The sequence below is a fragment of the Salmo salar genome, chromosome 10 (assembly GCF_965601325.2).
Source record: "Salmo salar chromosome 10, fSalSal1, whole genome shotgun sequence".
NCBI classification, from domain to species: domain Eukaryota; kingdom Metazoa; phylum Chordata; class Actinopteri; order Salmoniformes; family Salmonidae; genus Salmo; species Salmo salar.
This window is the reverse complement of record NC_138300.1, coordinates 110213981-110227363: the sequence shown is the minus strand read 5'-3', so window position 1 is coordinate 110227363 and position 13383 is coordinate 110213981. Positions and strand designations below refer to the sequence as shown.

The 13383-nt window shown below is 43.0% G+C and overlaps 1 pseudogene; it reads left to right on the top strand.

Annotated features, from left to right (window-relative positions):
• The first annotated feature begins 4242 nt into the window (after window positions 1-4242).
• LOC106561575 (L-lactate dehydrogenase B chain-like) lies at window positions 4243-10985 on the top strand (annotated as a pseudogene).
• Window positions 10986-13383: the final 2398 nt, after the last annotated feature.

Genomic DNA, 13383 nt, shown 5'->3' with positions numbered 1-13383 from the left:
TGACTCGCTTTGGAACAAAATTACAAATAATCTAGTTAGAACAACAATCAAGCTTCAGTAGGGGCAGCAGGTAGCCTGGTGGGTAGGAGCGATGGACCAGTAACCTGTCGTTCTGCCCCTAAGCAAGGCAGTTAACCCACTGTTCCCTTGACTCAGATGATGTGCATGTCGATTAAGGCAGCCCCCCGCACCTCTCTGATTCAGAGGGGTTGGGTTAAATGCGGAAGACACATTTCAGTTGAAGACATTCGGTTGTACAACTGACTAGGTATCCCCCTTTCCAGTAGTACTCACTGTAGCTTTGTAGGTAGCCAATGTCATACCAGATGGATTACTAATATGGTAATCAACATGGTGCATTGTAGGAATTATTGGTCTAAAAGATGTTAGAGCAGGTTAGGAGGCCATTAATTAATGATACTACCATCACAATCAGAGATGATTAAAATCACTGCTCCCGGACCTATCAATAATTCCGTAAGGGGATAAACCAAAGCATCAAGTCACAGAAAATGACTCTTTTGGCTATTGAAGGATAATGATGAGTTCATAAGCAGCCTTCTTTTACCTGTACCTCTCAAGAACCCAGGAACACTGAATCATAGAAATCACAGGTCTGAACAAATAGAACACTTAATCATCCTAAGATTAAATAGACATCTGATGACAAACGAGGGTGGGCTAAATGAGGGCCAACAATGAGGCAAGAGTACAAGGCAATCAGGCTGCCATAAGGCGTGAGAGAGGGGGCTGACATGATAAGACCCAACACTGAGCTTTACATTGTTCAAAGGGAGACTTTCACTTGGGGAGTCATTGAAAGCGATCGCACGTACTTATCAAGGCAAATTACCTAATCTCTATGACAGCCCCACAGTTCAATGTAGAAGCTTCACCAAAGCCAAAGCATGACCAATATATGCTGCCCCAGCTGCCAGCCATGGGAGTGGGGGGACAACCTAGCTACCGTAGAGAACCCTCTTATAACATCCTGGTCTGAAGCCTGAACAGATGGGGGACGGGATCCCCAATAACTCTCTCATAATATATACATAAACTACCTAACTCTGCATGCATATTGAATCTAGCCAAGAATAAACATACTTTTGTTACTGTCATTTTCACCACCGGCATCACGCATAATTTATATTCATACATACCATTTTTAAAGTTGTCCAACAGATTACAATAAAACTTACTTTTACCATTATGCAGTACATTTTGTTCTGTTCAGTTTCAAAGTTCAAAGCATTCAGAAACTGCTGACTTGTACACAGAATTAAACTGCAGCCACTGATTTGATCAACCACACCAGCAGGATAACGATCATATAACAGTAATGTAAAAACATTTTGGGGTGAATCAAACAGATGTTCCCCTCAAGCTCCTGTTTGTGACATTATTATCACTGTGAAGTAGTGGTCATAATTGTAAAGAGGTCATTAGCGGACAGACACAGAGACAGACAGCGATGGGCTCCATTTACCTTTTTCTGCTCCTCCAGTGCATGTGTCACAGGTTTCCTCCTCTGGTGCTGGTGCTGATGCTGACTCCCCTCAGCTCCCAGTTCCATAGCAGGCTGAGTGCCAGATACCCTCTCTCTTCCCTGCTCAGTCCCAACTCCACAATATCCACAACCCAATAATCCCTGAGGGGAAGGGAAATCCCAAATCCTTCACATGTGATATCCTACTTCCTTCCCAGGTTGCAATACGGATACATCACTTCTCCAAAAGAATGATCACATCCGACACCTCCCAAAGGATTCTGGGGCTCTGGCGGAGGTGAGGTCAACAATAGTTCTGCTTCTTCAGTCTCAACCCAGAGGGACTGGGCCACAGGACTGACCGGAGAGACTGGGTCCCAGGGGCCACTGGTCTCTGAATCATGGTGGTTAGTTAGGGATGCAGCCTGCAGCAACGATGCACTGCCTTCATTGGAAGTGATTGGAATTAACACAGTGATAATGAAATCTGATAAGCATGGTTCAGTCCAAGGGGGTCCAAGAGTCCCATCACGCTTGATCTGAGTGAAGAGCTTGAGTTACCCACCATGTACCCAGTTACCCACTATATCAAGTTTGGACACACCTACTCAAGGGTGTTTCTTTATTTTCACTATTTTCTACATTGTAGAATAATAGTGAAGACATCAAAACTATGAAATAACACATATAGAATCATGTAGTAACCAAAAAAGTGACCTGGAAAGCTTTTCCAACCATCTTCACCTGGAAAGCTTTTCCAACAGTCTTGAAGGAGTTCCCACATATGCTGAGCACTTGTTGGGATGGCGTATCGCTGCAGAATGCTGTGGTAGCCATGCTGGTTAAGTGTGCCTTGAATTCGAAATAAATCACCAACAGTGTCACCAGCAAAGCACCCCCAAACCATTACACCTCCTCCTCCATGCTTCACGGTGGGAACTACACATGCGGAGATCATCCGTTCACCTACTCTGCGTCTCTCAAAGAAACGGCGGTTGGAACCAAATCTCAAATTTTGATTCATCAAACCAAAACTCAGATTTGCTCGTGTTTCTTGGTCCAAGCAAGTCTCTTCCTCTCATTGGTGTCCTTTAGTTGTGGTTTCTTTGCAACAATTCGAAGGACTGATTCTTGCAGTCTCCTCTGAACAGTTGATGTTGAGATGTGTCTGTTACTTGAACTCTGTGAAGCAATTATTGGGGCAATTTCTCAGGCTGGTAACTCGAATGAACTTATTCTCTGTAGCAGAGGTAACTCTGGGTCTTCCTTTCCCGTGTCAGTTGTCATGAGAGCCGTTTCATCATAGCGCTTTTGGCGACTACACTTGAAGAAACTTTCAAAGTTATTCAAATTTTCCCGGATTGACTGACCTTCATGTCATTTATTAATGATCCATTTGCTTATTTGAGCTGTTCTTGCCATAATATGGACTTGGTCTTTTACCAAATTGGGCTATCTTCTGTATGCCACCCCTACCTTGTCACAACACAACTGATTGGCTCAAACGCATTAAAAAGCAAAGAAATTCCACAAATGATCTTTTAACAAGGCACACCTGTTAATTGAAATGCATTCCAGGTGACTACCTCATGAAGCTGGTTGAGAAAATGCCAAGAGCATGCAAAGCTTCATCAAGGAAAAGTGTGGCTACTTTGAAGAATCTCAAATATAAAATATATTTTGATTTGTTTAACACTTTTTTTGGTTACTACATGTTTCCATATGTGTTATTTAATAGTTTAGACATACATTTCTACAATGTAGAAAATAGTAAAATGAAGAAAAACCCTTTAATGAGTATGTGTGTCTGAATATATATATATATATATATATATATATATATATATATATATATATATATATATATATATATATATATATATATAGGTTGCATTAAATCGATACATCATCGTCGTCATCATTCTCATTATGATCGTTTGGGAAAACCGATGATTTTTTTAAACTCCACTTTAAAACTATCACTGTCACTTAACTAAAGAAACACAAATAGGCTACATACTACAGTAGTTATAAACGTATTTCAAGTTTAACCATTAGACTTAGCTTACAATATGAATATAGAATGTGACTGGCTGAAACCACGATGTAAAAAATACAAAATAAAAAATTCTACGAACCCATCAAAATTAGCTTAGTCCATCCAACATGATATCATATCACTGTATGGAAGAAAAACATCGTGAAATATAAAATACTCACCGAAATAAAATCTATTTTTTTTGCAGAATATCCATGAACATTTTGGCTACAAATTGGTTACTCCGTGTGCACACCGTACACCAGCACAGACCACACTTTCCATTCCCATCCCCACAGAGAACGCTTCTTTTCAATAGTTTTTTTTGTACACGGCTTTCTTGTCCCAGTGTTAAAGCTCGTTCCCATTGAAACGTTTAGGAATGAATTTTCTGCCATCTAGTGTGAAAAAAATGGAACATCGGTTATTAAACATTCCACCCATGATCGCAAGAGCATCGAACTTCACGAGGCTACAATAACATGAAAAGGCTCCACTTTTCAGAATTATACATCGTTGAACTTTTCATCTATTAAAATTAGAGGTAGGTTATAATATCATGCAATAAACAGGTAACAGTCAGTCCATTTAGTGATATACAGTATAGTTACATTGTATTCACATGGTTATTGCATGATGTTGCCACTATGCCAAACGCTGTATAGAAAAAACATGATATGTTGTGTTGTCCCTATTCTATCCACCATATCAAAAGCAGATGCCATGTTTACTGTCAGAGAGAAACCACATCAGTCCTAGACCAGTAGGTGGAAACACCAAAGTGACCATCTTGGGTGTGGGTAATGTCAGTATGGCATGTTCCCTCAGTATATTACAGTCGGTGAGTCCCACTGTGCATATCACAGAGTGAGCACCAAAGACTTTCGATTTTTATTCTGAGCTTGTATACAGTGCCACGCCATTCCAACAAATACATTTCATTGGAGCTAACAATTACTATGAATACTGATGATAAACAGTCTAGTATAGCTTAACACTTACCCCGTCACTTGCTGTGAAGAGTGTGGCTGATGAAGTCACCGTGGTGGATGCTATAGAGGACTGCATGGAGAGGAGCTGGACACGCAGCAAGCCAGCCTCTTCCTGAAGACCTCCAAGATCACAGCCGCCAGAGGTCAGCTATAGCCTGGCTCAGTGCCCGGTGTGTGTGTGTGTGTGTGTGTGTGTGTGTGTGTGTGTGTGTGTGTGTGTGTGTGTGTGTGTGTGTGTGTGTGCGTGTGCGTGTGCGTGTGCGTGCTTGCATGTAAGTGTGCTGACTCCTTTAAAATAATACAGTGCAATAGCAGAACGATGAATGATTTTGGTATTTCAAACTCTTGTGGGAAAATGTGTCGAGTGTCAAACTACGAAATCCCTAGATGTAAAAATGTGGAGTTTGGGATATTTTCCCACTTTGTTGTAACATATTGTAATATATTGTGCTCTGTTCCTCTTAGACTACTCAGACACAGCCAACTCCAAGCTGTGCGTCATCACTGCAGGCATGCGTCAGAGGAAGAGGGAGAGTCGTCAGGATCTGCTCCAGAGGAACATTTAGGTGTTGAAGCAGATCATCCCTCAACTGGCCCAGCACAGCCCTGACACCATCCTCCTGGTCATATAAACCCCTAGTACCTCACTACACCATGTCCACTTCTTATATTCGTATATGGAGAAGTGAGTAGGATATTATCAGACTGATGAGAAGAGTCAAGTCAAACTTAGTTACATGACTCATTTTCCCTAAGTAAAGGTTTCTTCCTAGCGTGGAGAAACCCTGTCCAATAGTAATTGAGCATGTATATATTTGTTTCTAACCCTGGCTGGTGGCTAACCCGATGGTACTGAACTCTGTGGCACTCTGATGGATGTGCTGACCTATGTGGCATGGAGGCTGAGTGGGTTCCCTCAGAACAGGGTCAGCGGAACCAATCTGGACTCAACATGGTTCTCCTACTTGACGGGAGAGGGACTGCAGATCCACCCTAGCAGTGTCCACGGACACATCATAGGAGAGCACCGGGACTCCAGTGGTGCCACTCCCCTGTATCAGGTCAAAAACAGCATCACAATCAATCCATACAAAAATATGCATCACTAGAGAGCTGGAAGCTGGGCAGGATTCAGAGGGCTGGGCAGATGTTTGGCGACTCCATTACCCGCAGTATTAGACTTAAAATGAATCATCCAGCGATCATACACTGTTTACCAGGGGGCAGAGCTACCGACGTTAAGGATAATCTGAAGATGGTGCTGGCTAAAGCTAAAACTGGCGAGTGTAGAGAGTATAGGGATATTGTTATCCACGTCGGCACCAACGATGTTAGGATGAAACAGTCAGAGGTCACCAAGCGCAACATAGCTTCAGCGTGTAAATCAGCTAGAAAGATGTGTCGGCATCGAGTAATTGTCTCTGGCCCCCTTGCAGTTAGGGGGAGTGATGAGCTCTACAGCAGTCACACAACTCAATCGCTGGTTGAAAACTGTTTTCTGCCCCTCCCAAAATATACAATTTGTAGATAATTGGCCCTCTTTCTGGGACTCACCCACAAACAGGACCAAGCCTGGCCTGTTGAGGAGTGACAGACTCCATCCTAGCTGGAGGGGGGCTCTCATCTTATCTACGAACATAGACAGGGCTCTAACTCCCTTAGCTCCACAATAAGATAGGGTGCAGGCCAGGCAGTAGGCTGTTAGCCAGCCTGCCAGCTTAGTGGAGTCTGCCACTAGCACAGTCAGTGTAGTCAGCTCAGCTATCCCCATTGAGACCGTGTCTGTGCCACGACCTAGGTTGGGCAAAACTAAACATGACGGTGTTCACCTTAGCAATCTCACTGGAATAAAGACCTCATCCATTCCTGCCATTATTGAAAGAGATTGTGATACCTCACCTCTCAAAATAGGGCTACTTAATGTTAGATCGCTCACTTCCAAGGCAGTTATAGTCAATGAACTAATCACTGATCATAATCTTGATGTGATTGGCTTGACTGAAACATGGCTTAAGCCTAATTAATTTACTGTGTTAAATGAGGCCTCGCCTCCTGGTTACACTAGTGACCATATCCCCTGCGCATCCCGCAAAGGGTTGCTAACATTTATAATAGCAAATTTCAATTTACAAAAAAAACCCTGTAATTTTCATCTTTTGAGCTTCTAGTCATGCAACCTACTATGCAACCTACTCAATCACTTTTTATAGCTACTGTTTACAGGCCTCCTGGGCCATATACAGCGTTCCTCACTGAGTTCCCTGAATTCCTATCGGACCTTGTAGTCATGGCAGATAATATTCACATTTTTGGTGACTTTAATATTGACATGTAAAAGTCCACAGACCCACTCCAAAAGGCTTTTGGAGCCATCATCGACACAGTGGGTTTTGTCGAACATGTCTCCGGACCTACTCACTGCCACAGTCATACTCTGGACCTAGTTTTGTCCCGTGGAATAAATGTTGTGGATCTTAATGTTTTTCCTCATATTCCTGGACTATCGGACCACCATTTATTACGTTTGTAATTGCAACAAATAATCTGCTCAGACCCAAACCAAGGATCATCAAAAGTCATGCTATAAATTCTCGGACAACCCAAAGATTCCTAGATGCCCATCCAGACTCCCTCCGCCTACGTCAGAGTACAAAAATCAGTTAACCACCTAACTGAGGAACTCAATTTAACCTTGTGCAATACCCTAGATGCAGTCGTACCCCTAAAAACAAAAACATTTGTCATAAGAAACTAGCTCCCTGGTATACAGAAAATACCCGAGCTCTGAAGCAAGCTTTCAGAAAATTGGAACGGAATTGGCGCTACACCAAACTGTAAGTCTTCCGACTAGCTTGGAAAGACAGTACCGTGCAGTATCGAAGAGCCCTCACTGCTGCTCGATAATCCTATTTTTCCAACTTAATTGAGGAAAATAAGAACAATCCAAAATGTATTTTTGATAATGTTGCAAAGCTAACTAAAAAGCAGCATTCCCCGAGAGAGGATGGCTTTCACTTCAGCAGTGATAAATTCATTAACTTCTTTGAGGAAAAGATCATGATCATTAGAAAGCAAATTATGGACTCCTCTTTAAATATGAGTATTCCTCCAAAGCTCAGTTGTCCTGAGTCTGCACAACTCTGCCAGGACCTAGGATCAAGGGAGACACTCAAGTTTTTTAATACTATATCTCTTGGCACATTGATGAAAATAATCATGGCCTCTAAACCTTCAAGCTGCATACTGGACCCTATTCCAACTAAACTACTGAAAGAGCTGCTTCCTGTGCTTGGCCCTCCTATGTTGATCATAATAAATGGCTCTCTATCCACCAGATGTGTACCAAACTCACTAAAAGTGGCAGTAATAAAGCCTCTCTTGAAAAAGCCGAACCTTGACCCAGCAAATAAAAACTATCGGCCTATATAGAATCTCCAATTCCTCAACAACAAAAAAATGAAAAAGCTGATGCACAGCAACTCACTGCCTTCCTGAAGACAAACAATGTATACGAAACGCTTCAGTCTGGTTTTAGACCCCATCATAGCACTGAGACTGCACTTGTGAAGGTGGTAAATTACCTTTTAATGGCGTCAGACCGAGGCTCTGCATCTGTTCTCGTGCTCCTAGACCTTAGTGCCGCTTTTGATCCCATCGATCACCACATTGTTTTGGAGAGATTGGAAACTCAAATTGGTCTACACGGACAAGTTCTGGCCTGGTTTAGATCTTAACTGTCGGAAAGATATCAGTTTGTCTCTGTGGATGGTTTGTCCTCTGACAAATCAACTGTAAATTTCGGTGTTCCTCAAGGCTCCGTTTTAGGACCACTATTGTTTTCACTGTATATTTTACCTCTTGGTGATGTCATTCGGAAACATAATGTTAACTTTCACTGCTATGCGGATGACACACAGCTGTACATTTCGATGAAACATGGTGAAGCACCAACATTGCCCTCCCTGGAAGCCTGTGTTTCAGACATAAGGAAGTGGATGGCTGCAAATGTTATACTTTTAAACTCGGACAAAACAGAGATTCTTGTTCTAGGTCCCAAGAAACAAAGAGATCTTCTGTTGAATCTGACAATTAATGTTGATGGTTGTACGGTCGTCTAAAATAAAACTGTGAAGGACCTCAGCGTTACTCTGGACCCTGATCTCTCTTTTGACGAACATATCAAGACTGTTTCAAGGACAGCTTTTTTCCATCTACGTAACGTTGCAAAAATCTGAAACTTTCTGTCCAAAAATGATGCAGAACAATTAATTCATGCTTTTGTCACTTCTAGGTTAGACTACTGCAATGCTCTACTTTCCGGCTACCCAGATAAAGCACTAAATTAACTTGAGTTAGTGCTAAACACGGCTGCTAGAATGTTGACTATAACCAAAAAATTTGATCATATTACTCCAGTGCTAGCCTCTCTACACTGGCTTCCTGTTAAGGCAAGGGCTGATTTCAAGGTAAACTGCTAACCTACAAAGCATTACATGGGCTTGCTCCTACCTATCTTTTTGATTTGGTCCTGCCGTACATACCTACACGTACGCTATGGTCACAAGACGCAGGCCTCCTTACTGTCCCTAGAATTTCAAAGCAAACAGCATGAGGCCTGGCTTTCTCCTATAGAGCTCCATTTTAATGGAATGGTCTGCCTACCTATGTGAGAGACGCAGACTCGGTCTCAACCTTTAAGTCTTTATTGAAGACTCATCTCTTCAGTAGGTCCTATTATTGAGTGTAGTCTGGCCCAGGAGTGTGAAGGTGAACGGAAAGGCACTGGAGCAACGAACCACCCTTGCTGTCTCTGCCTTGCCGGCTCCCCTCTCTCCACTGGAATTCTCTGCCTCTAACCCTATTACAGGGGCTGAGTCACTGGCTTACTGGTGCTCTTCCATGTCGTCCCTAGGAGGGGTGCATCACTTGAGTGGGTTGAGTCACTGACACGGTCTTCCTGTCTGGGTTGCCCCCCCCCCCCCCCCGGATTGTGCCATGGCGGAGATCTTTGTGGGCTATTCTCCGGCCTTGTCTCAGGATGGTAAGTTGGTGGTTGAAGATATCCCTCTATTGGTGTGGGGGCTGTGCTTTGGCAAAGTGGGTGGGGTTATATCCTGCCTGTTTGGCCCTGTCTGTCCGGGGGTATCGTCAGACGGAGTCACAGTGTCTCCCAACCCCTCCTGTCTCAGCCTCCAGTATTTATGCTGCAGTAGTTTATGTGTCGGGGGCTAGGGTCAGTCTGTTATATCTGGAGTATTTCTCCTGTCTTATCCGGTGTCCTGTGTGAATTTAAGTATGCTCTCTCTAATTCTCTCTCTCTCTCTCTCTTTCTTTCTCTCTTTCTTTCTTTCTTCTTTCTTTCTTTCTTTCTTTCTTTCTTTCTTTCTTTCTTTCTTTCTTTCTTTCTCTCTCTCGGAGGACCTGAGCCCTAGGACCATGACTCGGGACTACCTGGCCTGATGACTCCTTGCTGTCCCCAGTCCACCTGCCATGCTGCTACTCCAGTTTCAACTGTTCTGCTTGCGGCTATGGAACCCTGACCTGTTCACCGGACGTGCTACCTGTCCCAGACCTGCTGTTTTCAACTCTCTAGAGACAGCAGGAGCAGTAGAGATACTCTGAATGATCAGCTATGAAAAGCCAACTGACATTTACTCCTGAGGTGCTGACCTGTTGCTCCCTCGACAACCACTGTGATTATTATTATTTGACCCTGCTGGTCATCTATGAACGTTTGAACATCTTGGCCATGTTCTGTTATAATCTCCACCCGGCACAGCCAGAAGATGACTGGCCACCCCTCATAGCCTGGTTCCTCTCTAGGTTTCTTCCTAGGTTCTGGCCTTTCTAGGGAGTTTTTCCTAGCCACCGTGCTTCTACACCTGCATTGCTTGCTGTTTGGGGTTTTAGGCTGGGTTTCTGTACAGCACTTTGTGACATCAGCTGATGTAAGAAGGGCTTTATAAATACACTTGATTGATTGATGTACTCCAGGCAGTCATAGACAGGTAATGAAGATCAGCATTGTCCTTGTCACAAGTAAATGTGTATCACCAATTAATCTCTAGAAACAGGGGCATAGATTACTGTTAGAGCAAGTCAGTATTATCTTGAGTATGTATACACACACAGTAATATGGGACTCTAAAGTAGTGGAAAATGTCTCTTCAGTGGTTATGAGGTGATTCGGCTGAAGGGGCACACCCCCTGGGTCATTGGTCTGAGTGTGTCCAGCCTAGCACAGGTCATACTGAAGAACCTCAGCACCATTCACCCTGTGTCCATCCTTGTCAAGGTGGGTAGATCTGCAAAGAGCGTACAGAGAAATATTACCGTGCTAATCTTTTTGTATTTTTTACGTTATGTGTATTGTGATTATGTATTTTCTGCACAGTATGTGTGTTCGTGTGTGTGTGTTTCCCAGGGCATGTGTGGGATAGAGGAGGAGGTGTACTCACCCAGCCCCTGAGGGAGACAGAGGTTCAGGGGCTGCAGGAGAGGGCATGGTTCCTGGGACAAACCAACAGCGAGCTGATCCTCTGAGCCACGGAACTCCAGGACAAAGAATGAATCAAGCTCATACATTAGTTTACACTGAGGTTAACTGATGTTGTCATGTGTACAGTAACAACGTCTAAACACTAAACATGACCCATCAAGCTCATACATGTGATTTGTATATATTTGTGTTGTATCATCAATAGATGTCTGTATCGCAAAACAAATATACAGACTGCGTGTGATGAATAAAGAGTTATTGGAAACTGTTTTGCCCCATCTTCAATACATAAAGGAGGGTTATCCAATCATTGTTGTCCTTCTTACATGTGAAGTAGCATGTTAGATGTATGTCCAGAAGGGGGCAGGATCCCACTTCCTGAGCAGGATTGGGTAGGTGGCAGCAAAGTGGCTTGAAGACAGACAGGGTGGGTAGGGAAGGTTCAGTAACCTTCTCCCCCTGGTCTCTTCTACTCTTCCTGACTCAGTATTAAATCAGCAAGCTCAGGATTTCTGATGGCTGTCTCTCTCATATGGTCCATCTGTTTGTGTAGCAATTTTTTTGATGCATCCTTAAAATCCCCTCTTTTTTTCATTAGTCCACTGTTGATACAGTCCCAAAATGTTTTGCATGTCAGGAGACAAGTTTTCAAGAAGCAAAATGTCACCGGCCACATCGTCATGATGATGCAAAATGATTCATAGTTGGTGAAACTGCCACGTGTTTGTGATATTACAAAAACAATGAAGTTACTTCAAACAACGAACAGTTTTGTCCCCATCGGACATCATTGCACGTACGATAAAGAGCAGAATATGTACTGAGACTTTTACAAACCACGATGCTAAATGCTCCTCTCTTCCAGTTCATCAACATAACAAAATAATCACGAAGGTGCTTGGGAAAACAGTGGCGCCTATTCCCCCTTTACGGATTTCAACTTTAATCAGGGTGACAAGTAGTGAATGGATGAATACCAGACGTGTTGTGTAGTCCAGGGGTTCTTAAAGTGGGATCAGCAGAGGTTCTGCAGGGGGTTGATCTTTATTTTTTTAATGAATATTACTAACAGATTAAATGACTTTGGGCAAGGGATCTGTGGAGTAAGTTTACAGTGTGCAATACAATACAATATTATTAATCTACAATCTATGTTCTTAACCCTGGGCAACATGGGCCTGGGACGCTCAAAGGGATATTGGTATCAAAGAATTCCCACAAAATGTTTATATTATTTTTACATAAATGCACTGTAATTTACGCTTTAAAACTGCACTGTAATTTACGCTTTAAAACTCTGTCTAATGTCATAATGTTTAGAATTACAGGATATTAGCTTTAAAGCCACAACAACAAAATATGAAAAAACTATTCAGGGACCCTCTCATAATCAGAGCACAACTCGAGTGCGATAAAAATTGGCTACAGGGATTTTGACATCTGCAGCACGTGGCTGGACGAACCAAGTCTCAGGTCCGGGAAAGAACATTTAAAAGGCCTCTTGGGAATTGGATAGAAAATGTTGCTGTTTTCAATCAAATTGGGGCAGGACAAAAGGTGTAGAATTGCTGGAAATTAGCTTGAAAACGGCAACATTTTCTCATAGTAAAACGTCATAACAATAAAACTCCCTGTAGGCTATTTTCATCACACTCGAGCTGTGTTCTGATTATGAGGGGAGTCCCTGATGAATTTGCTAACACAAAAAGGGTCCCGGCCCCAAAAAGTTTGAGAACCCCTTGTGTAGTCGAAGTACATTACTCCTATAGTAACTGTGATATAATCTCTTTGACAATGCCAAGAGCACTTAGGTCTAGGCTTACTAGAGATGGGTCGCCTGGAGTCACCTCTAATGAAAATAAATGGACTTGAGACGTCCAGCTGGTTTCAACAACAATAAAACATATCCACAGTGATGAGTGGTAAGTTACAGTATATCTGTAATAGTGAGAGAGGAAAAACAGAAAGACTAACTTCTGAAAGTAGCCGGTGGCCGGTGTGTTAGCGACCACCTACTGGGTGTCTACGAACGGGGGAGAGTCAATATGACATCCATCAGGGCCAGGACCAAGGCCAGCCTGACAAATCAAGGCTGCCAGGACAGCATAGGGCCACAGCCACCCGTATCAAGAGCACCTATTAATCCATGGTGTTGTCAGTCAGGGGATAATTAATAAGTGTTAATCAGTCTGGCCCAGGGAGGACCGGTGGGGGTGACATATTCCTTCACCTCTATCCAAGGGAGAGCGAGAGGGAGCGCATTAGCTAAGTCGCTTTGGACAAAAGTGTCTTAAATGGCATATATTATTATTATGTACTGTACTTTCCTTAGTGTGCATGACCACTTCTACAGTATACAACATGAGGA